Below are 11,053 nucleotides of genomic sequence, written 5' to 3'. Positions count from 1 at the left end.
GACGCGATGACGTAATTTGCTCAAATACGTGGGCAACACCATGCAACAAAACTGCGGTTTTTCTCTGAAAAGGGATTCCAAGCCACCGTATATACCCGAGACCGAACCGAATATAAGTTATCCAACTGAGTTCATTTCACAAACTCGTCTTAGCCACGAAGCGAGCTATAGCCTTTGTCTTCAATCAACCCAACCATCAACACTGCATCAACTCAATTCCGTTTCGGCACGGCAGCGTCCGTTGTTATAGTAAGTCATACCATAGATTATCTCTCGATAATCTATGGTCATACATGTAGTCAAGTATATAGTCTCGCGTAGCTTCCCGCGGCCCCCACACAAAAGAAAAAAGGAGGCCTGCTGAGTGGCTACGCGAGACTAGCCATCAGTAATTCAGAGGGGTAGATTTGATCCGCTATGACATCTTACAGTCGGTTGCAGGATTCTTGAAAAAAGTATGCCGTACCGTGAGTGTTTCCGTAATGCTCCTTGTGAGTAAATTTTATTGTCCTTGCCACGGATTCAACAGCAATTGAACCACACTACTGAATCTTTTTCCTCAGTCCGGCTGATCCGGCGTCACTACAGATAGTTTTCCAGCCCACGGAATGTTTACGGCACGGGAAGAGAAATTTCAACAATTCTGCAATCGACTGTAGCCGCCTCTAGCTAGCTGGTGGCGGAACCCGGATACCCCAAAAACCAGGACATTGTCATCAGTGCAGTTCCGGGGTGTACATACATTTTGACCCCTGAAAAATGACACTTCACGTAAAGGACATTGTCCCAAGGTGTCCAGAATAGAGGGGTTTATTTTAATGGACAAGAAAAATCAGTTACAGTAATTAATTAGCTAACTAGCCTCTCGTTATGTCCATATGCAATTTCGCCCAAAACATATCAAGGGGGTGCCGTGACACACAGGCACTCACTGTAGGTAGATCTGCAACCACAGTCAAAGGTCAAGGCTACCAAATTCGTGCCAAGTCAACAGTCAAGGGTAAAAATTCTACCCACCATCGAAAAGTACTGAAATATAGTTGCTAACAAAGATTGAAAAAGGCTCTTAGTCACAGGTCAACGGCAAAGCGAAATTTCAGCGAGTCAAGACTTTGACTGCAGTCGCAGGTCTATACCTATGACACGTACCTATGTGACACTCCCTTGCATATCCAGTTTGTTATTTATTTGATCCACTGTAAAATAAAAAAAAATTCTGTATGAGTGATTTGGTAATAAAAGTTTATCACAATAAAGACCTTAAATGACCTTCATTCTTGCCGTGTGACTGTTAGGTGCGTCAATGGGAGGTTATGGGTGGTGCACACTTGATTCACAACTGGGCAAGCAACTGTTATGCCCAGATAGCAAGTCAATTAACACTGGGTGCACGTAGTGTATGGAAACTGCCATGTATGAACATGGTTATAACCTACAGAAGTTCAATTGTTGCCTGCACTTGATGCATGTATATGTGGTGAGTGCTGGAGTCAACTGTATTTTGTAGCTAGCAAGGTTGAAAGTCACTGAGTAACCATTACAAAATAATTTTAGAGCTATCCATGTGAAATTCTTGTATATATAGCACAGTAAAGCTATATACTTGAATTTTCATTTATGTAGGTATATAATGTGAGGGGTAGTGACGCATACACACAAGGAAATACTTATTTAAATAGATACAATGAATTACAGTTCCATATATACCATCATAACTTCAACTAAATGTGTTTACTAAAATACTCCTGTGTCTTGGTCTTGTTGTGGTCAAAAATGAAATTTAATCGTCTGACCCAAATTATTTTGTAAACCTCCTACTTGCTCCACTAATTGTTATGGTTCTTTTCATATTTGTCAAGGGTGGGTATTGCTGTCTAAATGTCTATAATGCTTAATACCTGGTAATATATCTTAAAAGCCTGTCTTTCTCGGAATCTCAGTAATATAATGTGAACCACCACAGATATGTGTATACCACTCTGGAATTAACTACTTGGGTTGGTAATGTCCCAGTAATGATGGAGTAGTGGGTGACAAGTTGTTCTGATATTTATTTTGTTAACTATGAAATGTGTAGTAATAGCTTTAGCGCAATTGATCAGTTGCCTACTATGTAATGATTACATTATAGGATCAAAACAATTACACTAGCTGAAAAATGTATATGTGTGACTACTAACACTACTGACCAGAACATGCCCCTTGTGTGAGTCAAGTCTACTGCTGCCGACTACATGGGTACATGGGATTTTTCTCTTTGTTATGATGTAATTGCAAAGTGCTTTGGTTTCATTAAATCCACCAATCATTGTTTTTGATAACCTTTGAGGAAATGGTCACATAACATGTACATATTTGGTGATGTGGACATCTAGTCTATAACTGACCACAATTGCTCACACAACTCTGGTGAAATGTTGTAGTGACTCTGTTGGGGAAATGACCTGCTTCTTGTAATAATATATAGACATCAACATTCTACTCCCACAGCAAAGTGTCTGCCAAGGAAGATCTACAATTATAAAATATTTTAGAGTATATGCTAGATAGTAGAATTAAAATTAACCTATATGATAATCTGACAGTGCTACAACTAGGCCTCGCTACCAAGCAATGATAAATATTGTGAAGTAGCTAGGCAGTTGTCTTACCTGCTATTGGCATTTTGTTATTATAGTTAAAATGTCATTATGTTATTCATCTACCACAAATTGCTTTATTGAGGAAAAGACCAGACCAGTAAAAATGAGCAAAGCAACTCAATACCAAGAAGCTATATAATGGACAATAACAAACTAGTTCCAAGAATCTTCAGCTTAGAATGAATTTTTATCACTTATCATACTCTGATATAGAGCTGTGACTTGGACAAAGAGTCCATAACTGATTCTTGACTTGACTCTATAACTGATTGATTAACCGATTTATTGACTTTACATGACTTTGCTTTTTGCCATACAAGTTTGTATATTGATAATCCCCAGAAATACTGTAAGTGTTTGCAATAAAAAGAAGTAATTTTACAGTGTAAAATACCCTCGATGATGCCTAATGAACCAATAATCTTGTGATCCAACCGATTAATTGGTTATTGTCCACATAGCCTGATAATTAATCATCCTCAACAATAACTGATTATCCAATTGATTCACAATTCTATAAGTCTGATACAGTGAGGTACTCTCAACCCAGTGCACTATTTGCACAACCCATGATCTAGATTTTCAGAACAACCTCTCAAACCATTGAGGGAGATATCTATAGTGACAGGCTACATCTTTCATCCTTTTAAAGTAAATAGCTATACTTTGTCAAAGTTTTCTTACCTAGCTATTACCTAAGCTAAATTATTAATGATAAGCACTTCAAATTACTTCATTACAGAACTCAGTGACAATTCTTACTTTAATAATTTTGATTTATCTTTGTTGTTGTGGGGTCCCTCAAGTCATTCTTCAATGTCACATTTCTTATCATGAGTGGTGGGTATAGCCTTTTGGGAGGATTTTCCAAGGGGGGACTAAGCCAGAGGCATCTATAGTGCCAGCTAAAAAAATGTGGCAACTGGTTGATACAACTACACTGTAGTAGTAAGCGCACTTAGGAGTATGCTTTATGTAGGACATCTGAGAGCATGCCCTCACTGGAAAAGTTTGCAAATTTAGCTTTCTGAGATCAAATTTGGTGATAATATTGACTGAACCTTATAAGTGTTGTGAGCCACTTTAGCTATAAAGTGAAATAATTATTTTCTAACAGTGGTAACTAACTTTCACATAGACACAGCATAAATGCTGCAGTGTGGTTTGTTGAAGTTCAAGGGGTCTACGAGTTGGTCTTTAATTTGTTCTTAATAGTTTAATGATGAATGTTCTATTAGAGTTCTATTAGAGTATTTCAATGTTCAGCAGCTTTTAAGCAGTTTTACCCCTTTGATCCCCTATTGTTGATTTCTAGAAGAGATTAGCTGTTCTCTTCTTGCTCTCCATAATTTTATTGCCTGTGTATGCTTTAGGTACAACTGCACTTGCACTGTAGCCTCTATCTTTCTAGCTAGCACATAGTAAATTTATGTTGACTGTTTATGTGCAATATCATCTGCCATCAAGCTACCATCTAGTAAGCCCAATCTGTAATGATAATACAATCCACGCAAAAACAGCCAAGCTATATATTAAAAAAGAGTGTGGCCTTCAGGGTGAAAAAGTTGTGAAATCAAAGGTGGTGGCCATGAAATGGCTGCAATGATGTGGATAATAAATTTTAAAATGGCTTTGTGCAATGACATGATAACATTTATTATGATCAACATTATTGCAGCCATTTCATGGCTGCCACCTTTGATTTCACTTTTTTGACCCAGGCTTTTTGAACGCCGCACTCTTTTTATATAGCTTTGCTGTTTTTGCATGGATTTCACTTCTTTTTGCAGATGTATTATCATATTTCCTCATATATTCCAGCTTCTCAATTTGGTTTTATGAAAGGTACTGGTGTTCAGGACTGTGGAACTGCAAAAAGTTGTAATATACGTATATGTAGTCCCTGTATTTACAGTATGTAGTCCCTGTATTTACAGTATGTAGTCCCTGTATTTACAGTGTTTGCAATAGTGTTTTATAGCAAAGTAAATTCCTTCCAAGTTAGGCATACTATTTGTCCATTAAGATTTTGCAGTGACTGTTCTATTAGACTATCTCGATTTTTCATGCAAAACGTGCTAAGTTGCAGTTGCTCAATTTTTACAAAGCAAATCCTGTATCTTTTATGCTAGAATACAGTTTACAGCCTGTTGTCACAAGTTTTATTAGTATAGCACTTATTATGATGATGGCACAAGTAGATCTTAATAGTAGTGTAGTAAGTGTACTACCTGCCAATCTGTACCAAAATGGCTATAGTATCAGCTTTGGTTCGATGGAATACTAGAGAAGTCGTAATAGTACTTTTGTTTGATTACTTTTCTAATGCTCAAATAGAGTGCACATTTTTTTTGAGGATTTCTAATAGAACACACAAAATGTTTTAGATCGAACAATATAGATTTTCCATTGGTAGATCTATGAAATTATGAACTTTTACTATTTTGAGTAGATTTTAGCTAGAATTTTCAGTTATAAAGTAGAAATTAAGTGAAGTGATAGCAGTGGCTCAGTGGTTAAGGATTTAGGTGTTCAGTATGGAAGTCCCTGGTTCAAACACTGCTAAGTTTTTTCGACATTTTCTTGCACCTTTTTTACCCCACGGTGACAATTCTATTAGAGTATTTCGACCCCGCAATTTACAGTTGTTTGGTTTTTCTCCTGTAACTCTAGCATATCGAGTATCAGAAAATTACATGAGAGAATGAATATAAAAGTTTCAAAGGGAAGCTATAAATTAATCATTATCGAATTCAGTTAATGTACTTACAATGATTCTAACAGCTCTAGTCTTTTTGTAAGCAAGTGTTTCTTTTCTCTTAATGCAGCTAAACAGATTTTGTTTTCTTCAGCAATACTTTTCAGTTTCTAAGGAATTATATGCAACATAGCACACACAAGGAAATACCTCAAATTATGGTTGGTTCTGCCTGGTCTAGTTTGGGGTATAGAAAAATTCCAGTTTTCGAACAAAAACACCTGGTCTCAAATGAATGCCTAGTGCAGTCATAATTTCTAACAATTCCATGTGGTATCATAAATGATGAAGTGAAAAATGTCCTACAGACTTCATTTTAAGCTTGAAATATGCTGAGGAGATAGGTTAGGACTCCTTTTATAACATCTTAACATAGAATTTAATGTGGTGGATGGGTGGAATATAAATAATTACTTGCCTTACATGTCCATCACTTTGTAACACAACTTTTCTGTATATTGTACTACAGAGAGCAGTTTCCAGGAGATAAAGAAAGACAGCAGTGATGTTAGTTACGAAAATGATGAAACTTCTCTACAACAATCAGTGGAGTGTGACTCTGTGATAGATGTTACAGAAGATGACTCCAGTGAGCAATATGCTGAACAAGATCAGTCAGAAGAATATGAGGATAAGAATAATATGACCAGCACAAGTAACACAGGTAAATGTTTACATAGTACGACAGGTTTTGTAATGTGAGGTTTTTTCCATTCTGTTATGATAATATGTCTCCTTGTTTAGAATATGTTACCTCTGATGGTAGTCAGTCGTCACTTTTTGCAAATCCATTATTCACTTCTCCACTCTACTACACTACTGTATCACAATTGGCTGCTTTACAGGCTCAGTACATTCAACTGGCTCAGCTACAAACATTTACAAACCCTATATGGCTGCCACCATTTGTGTGGCACAAACTAAACAGTTTATATTCCACTGTTACTGGAAATCAAGTGAATGGAACTAATAGTTTATATGAAAAACAACACTTACAGGTATTGAATGGAGTCATTGGACATGTAAGGAAAGAGGTTGGGTCAGAAAGTTACTGTTCAGCTGTTGAATGTAGTGTTGTGAAAACTACAGGAAATGTTGACAAGAGAACCCATTACCTAATTAAAAGGCAATTTTTCATGTGTAAAGTTTTTGTAGTTTTAAAAGTGCAGTGCACAGATTTATCAAGACACACGGTAGTGTGTTGTGCTGCCAAGAAAGCCAGCATGCCACACTGTGGGTATATTTACAGGAAGAAAGAATATCGTATTTTCACGCATGCATAGCTCCATCGCCCGTTCTCCAAATCACACCATTTTTGCATTATAGCTGTCCGCCAGGTAGGGTAGGCAGCACAGAAGTTTGATTAAATTTGCCCAGCCATTTGTGAGATATAGACATTTAAATTTTTGAATTTTTCTTTTTAAGCTGTAGGGGGTCTACAGGAGCTTCAATTTCTTTCCACACACTTTGCAAAAATTGTTATAAAAAATGAGTATCTCAATTTCTGTGAACTTCAGTGCAAATGAAGAGTGTATAAAGGTGAATTAATGTTCTAAATTTGCTAGGAATCTGTTAAATATCCATGGAATTATGAACGTTTAGCTATTTGTGTTAAAAAAGGATCAAACTTTGCTCACGGCTACAGGGTAGTTCAAACCTTTTTGTGGTTTAAAATAAATGTCATTGACAGCTATAACAATTGTGATCCTAATTAAAAACATCAAGGAGAGTACAACACTGAGGCATGAGGGAATATAAGGTCTTTTATATAAACGCTGGCCTCATGTAGTTGCCAGTTTTGCTCAGTGGCCGGGGTGTAAATGACTGAGCCATATTCGAGGCAATATGTACAATAAAAAGTGATGGAGATTTTATTAGCTTTTACACTACATATACTTCACATGATGTCATCAGTGTGGGTCACTTGCATCAGGTTTTACTCGAGTAACTACATGTGACCTAGTTTTGACACTGAGTTGCATATTTCAGCATAGGGTAGAGACCCAATGGGGCTTGATATAAGACCTATAGCTGAGGGGTTTTAAAGAGTGGTTGTACTTTGTGGACCATGGTTAAAACCAAATAGGATTGTCCAGATTATTTGGGTCACATTTTGCCCTGGTCGATCAAGTGAGTCTCATCTGCTTTATAGAATATCTGGGTCTGACCTGGATCATATTACATGTGATAATAATTTGTGACCTGCTGAGCAATAACCCAACTATAGTCTGTTTGCGTTCACCTGAGCCCTGGTTTCTTGTTACTAACTCTTGTTACATGGGCCAGCTGCCCAAACATTTAGTAGTGCTGTGAAGCCCTTAACAGCAGAACTAGTAGTAAAAAAGTGCTTTGGTACGGGCAAGAACAAGTGAGTTATGACTTATGAGGCTTTAAAAATATCCCATACATTTAGTATGGACAATTCAGGCATGCAAACATACTTGTAACATGAAAACATGCTTGTTCTAGTACAAACCATTGGGAGTGAATACATGTTCACCTCTTTGATATTACTATATTTGGCGGGGGCTCAGGTGAATGTGTACTGACTATAGTGTGAATTTTTAAAATATTAAATTGCATTGAAGGGTAAAAAATGCATGCTATGTACTATGCACATTTTAATCACTTCAGTAAACATTGAAAAAAAGACTTGAATTGATTGAACTTATACATCATCAAATCTGCCTTTGATCTTGTTTCATTTCTGTAACGTGAGTTATGTGTGTTTGTTTGCAGCAAAATGCAACTTTATTGTCACCATTTGTAAGCTTGGATAGCCTTCTTGCTTGAAAGAATGGGTGGATATAGACCAAACACTGTACCTTGATGAATTCCCCAGTTCATGGTGACCACAATGAGACAAGACCCAACTCCATAGCCTGTTGCACTTGTGGTGAGCACCTGTAATTTATTGTCAGTATAGTCACTGTGCAAATCAATTTTTTTGCTCTTGTTGTCTATTATTATAATTCCAAGAGTAATCACCAGATAAGGCTGAAACTTGAACGGCCCATTGGTTTTTCCCTCCAGATAACAAAGAAGTCATTAAAAGAAGCTTGAGAAAAATGCGAACTAGTCAGGTTTTTGCTCAGCGGGTCACAATTAACAAGCTTAATTGTACTAATGGAAATGCAATTGTATATACTTGAGAAACTTGGGAGCCATGCCCACTTATCAGGATGGTGTGTTGCAGTCTACATTTATGCATAGAACCACACACCCACATATTGGAATTGTGTGCTGCTGTCTGTATACATGCCAATTATCAGGAGGAATGTGTGTCGCTGTGGAGCCACACCTATTCATTGGGTTGCTGTCTGTAGGCCTATATTCTGTTTAGCCACACCCACTTATTGATGCTTGGTAGCTATTCATTCACTATTTTCTCTTGTAGATGATCCTTATTACAGTGAAGTAACCTCTATAATCAATGCTATAAGTGCAGGTGTCTCTCACTAGCAGAGGTTGGGTTTGCAATGTCGCACTAAAACTATTTGCTTATCTAAACTATAAGGAAAAAATTTAAAGTAATGGTTAGATACGTATGAGGATCTTTGTGATTTAAAAAACCTGAAGTGAAGCTGAGGTTTTTTAAAGCCACGAAGATCTGAGTGGGTGGTCTCTAACTGACTTAACCTAATATACAGTACTACTGTACTGTATGATGACAAAATTTACAGTGTAGCTCTTGATGCATGCATCTGTTTTAATGAGCATCTGGGTCAGATCTGAGTCCCAATTTGAGTCAGTGTGTCAGCTGGGTCATCAGTACTGATCTGGTTTCAACTCTGTTGTGGACTACTAGGTGTTTATTGCCTTTCAATACAGGCAACATTATGGATATTCACAAGAATTGATCGTTACTTTGCAGATAAACACCATCTACAAATAAACACAGACACATATGATGATATAGGTGCACAAACTTTAGTTATAATATTACAGCTTACTCATTATTATAGTTCAAGTATAGTGGTATTATCTATTTGTACCACACTGTGGTTAAAGACAGCTAGCAACCTTCTTTAAAGCATGGTAATAGGTTATTTTCATTAACAATATAAAATACACACAGAGTTTGTACTCATCTTAGCTGCTCTTCATACATGGACACTTGTTCCTACCATACATGCTAGTACTCATTCATCAGTTCTATACACAGTGCAGTACATGATTGGCATAACAGAATGTCAAAAATTAATTTCACAACTGGTTGTTGGGAAGAACTGCTACTGAAATATTTTTTAACGTCACATCATTTTATCAACTGAAAGAAACAAGATTGTCCAAGTGTAATTCTGATGACAAACTTGAGATCAAGAACATTTATTGTTGTTGAGCAAACATTAAAAGCATGGTTCACTTTGACCTAGTTATAGTGTCACATGACCTGGAAATGGAAATAGCTGTCTTACATATTCACATTAAGCTAAGTTATTATGATCAATGCATTAAAAGTGGAAACAATCCCTAGGCTTTATGCAATTATTCTACTAGAATTCCTTCACTTCAAGAAGAGTAGCAGAAGGAAGTTTAAGCTCAGTACAACATAACAGCAAGTTCAACTTGTGAGACAGTAACTAGCACGACACCAAGCAATGGTAACTGCAGATGTTCACATGGCATTGCTTCCTACAGACTGATGTTTCTGGGCTTGCTCCTAATGGCAACACAAGCTTGAATATACTATACCTGTACGTTGCCTTAGTTGTATTAAAGTTAGCTCACTTTGACACGCAGTTCATACTGTATTAGTGTTATCTCTCTGAACTCTTTGTACTAGTGCAAAAAAAGCTGTTATAAAATAAAATATCTTTGTAACAGGATTCAAACTGGGTATGGTTGTTAATCTGGATGACCTATTGACTCAATGGATGTGGCCCAGAGTTGACATGGGTCAGAAAAAGAGAGATTTTTCTGATATGGATAAACTTTCTTGACCCAGACAAAAGTGACTAGTGATCCAGAAAATCTGGTAATATGTGTGAAATTTAATTACAATGTGCTCTACCATGTAAGGAAGTCAACAACACATGTGTATATCACATGTTGTTTGTTTAATCATACAGTACAATAGTACTGTATATTAGGGATCATGGAGGTTTACGCTTTCTCACAAAATATATTGACCAGAAACAATACTTCATGGGGCCTTGGCAGTATTGGTTAGAAATCAGGCCCAAAAGTGTCTTCACTTATTCAGTGGAATTTCTGCTGACTGACCGACTGACCGATGCCTTCAGACAAGTGTAACTCAAAAGGCTACAGGGGTTTTTTTCACTGTTAAATGTTGCTTCAGCCTGACAGGTGCCTTTTGGCATACTGCAGTGTGTACAATACATGCATCATGGACTTGCTTTTGTCCTCCTTTGTGTCCTATTTCTTTTCACTGGCAGCACAAGGTGCTGATCCATGGTAGTGCAAAATGGCTTCCCTGTGGCTAACTATCATGTTTATAATGGGAATCATCCATATTTTCTGTAGTGACTGGATTAATTGTAGAGGCGCTTCTTATACTGTTCTTCATTAATAACACTGTGTAATAGGCTGAACATATGGAACGAAGTGTAATGGCCATGGCCACCTAAGTAATTGATGGTTGGGATGCACATTTAGAAACTAATTTTAGATGATTTCACTATGTTATTAC

At 37.0% G+C, this 11,053-nt stretch overlaps 1 long non-coding RNA gene across 1 annotated transcript; it reads left to right on the top strand.

Annotated features, from left to right (window-relative positions):
* The first annotated feature begins 91 nt into the window (after window positions 1–91).
* Window positions 92–8,129, top strand: LOC136266964 (uncharacterized). The gene is made up of 3 exons (XR_010706408.1): window positions 92–249; window positions 5,870–6,064; window positions 6,145–8,129. It is a non-coding gene; the product is annotated as an uncharacterized lncRNA (long non-coding RNA).
* The last annotated feature ends 2,924 nt before the right edge of the window (window positions 8,130–11,053 follow it).

Source organism: Dysidea avara, chromosome 9, assembly GCF_963678975.1.
Source record: "Dysidea avara chromosome 9, odDysAvar1.4, whole genome shotgun sequence".
NCBI classification, from domain to species: Eukaryota; Metazoa; Porifera; class Demospongiae; order Dictyoceratida; family Dysideidae; genus Dysidea; species Dysidea avara.
The sequence above is the reverse complement of the archived record's forward strand: the minus strand, read 5'-3'. Positions and strand labels throughout refer to the sequence as shown.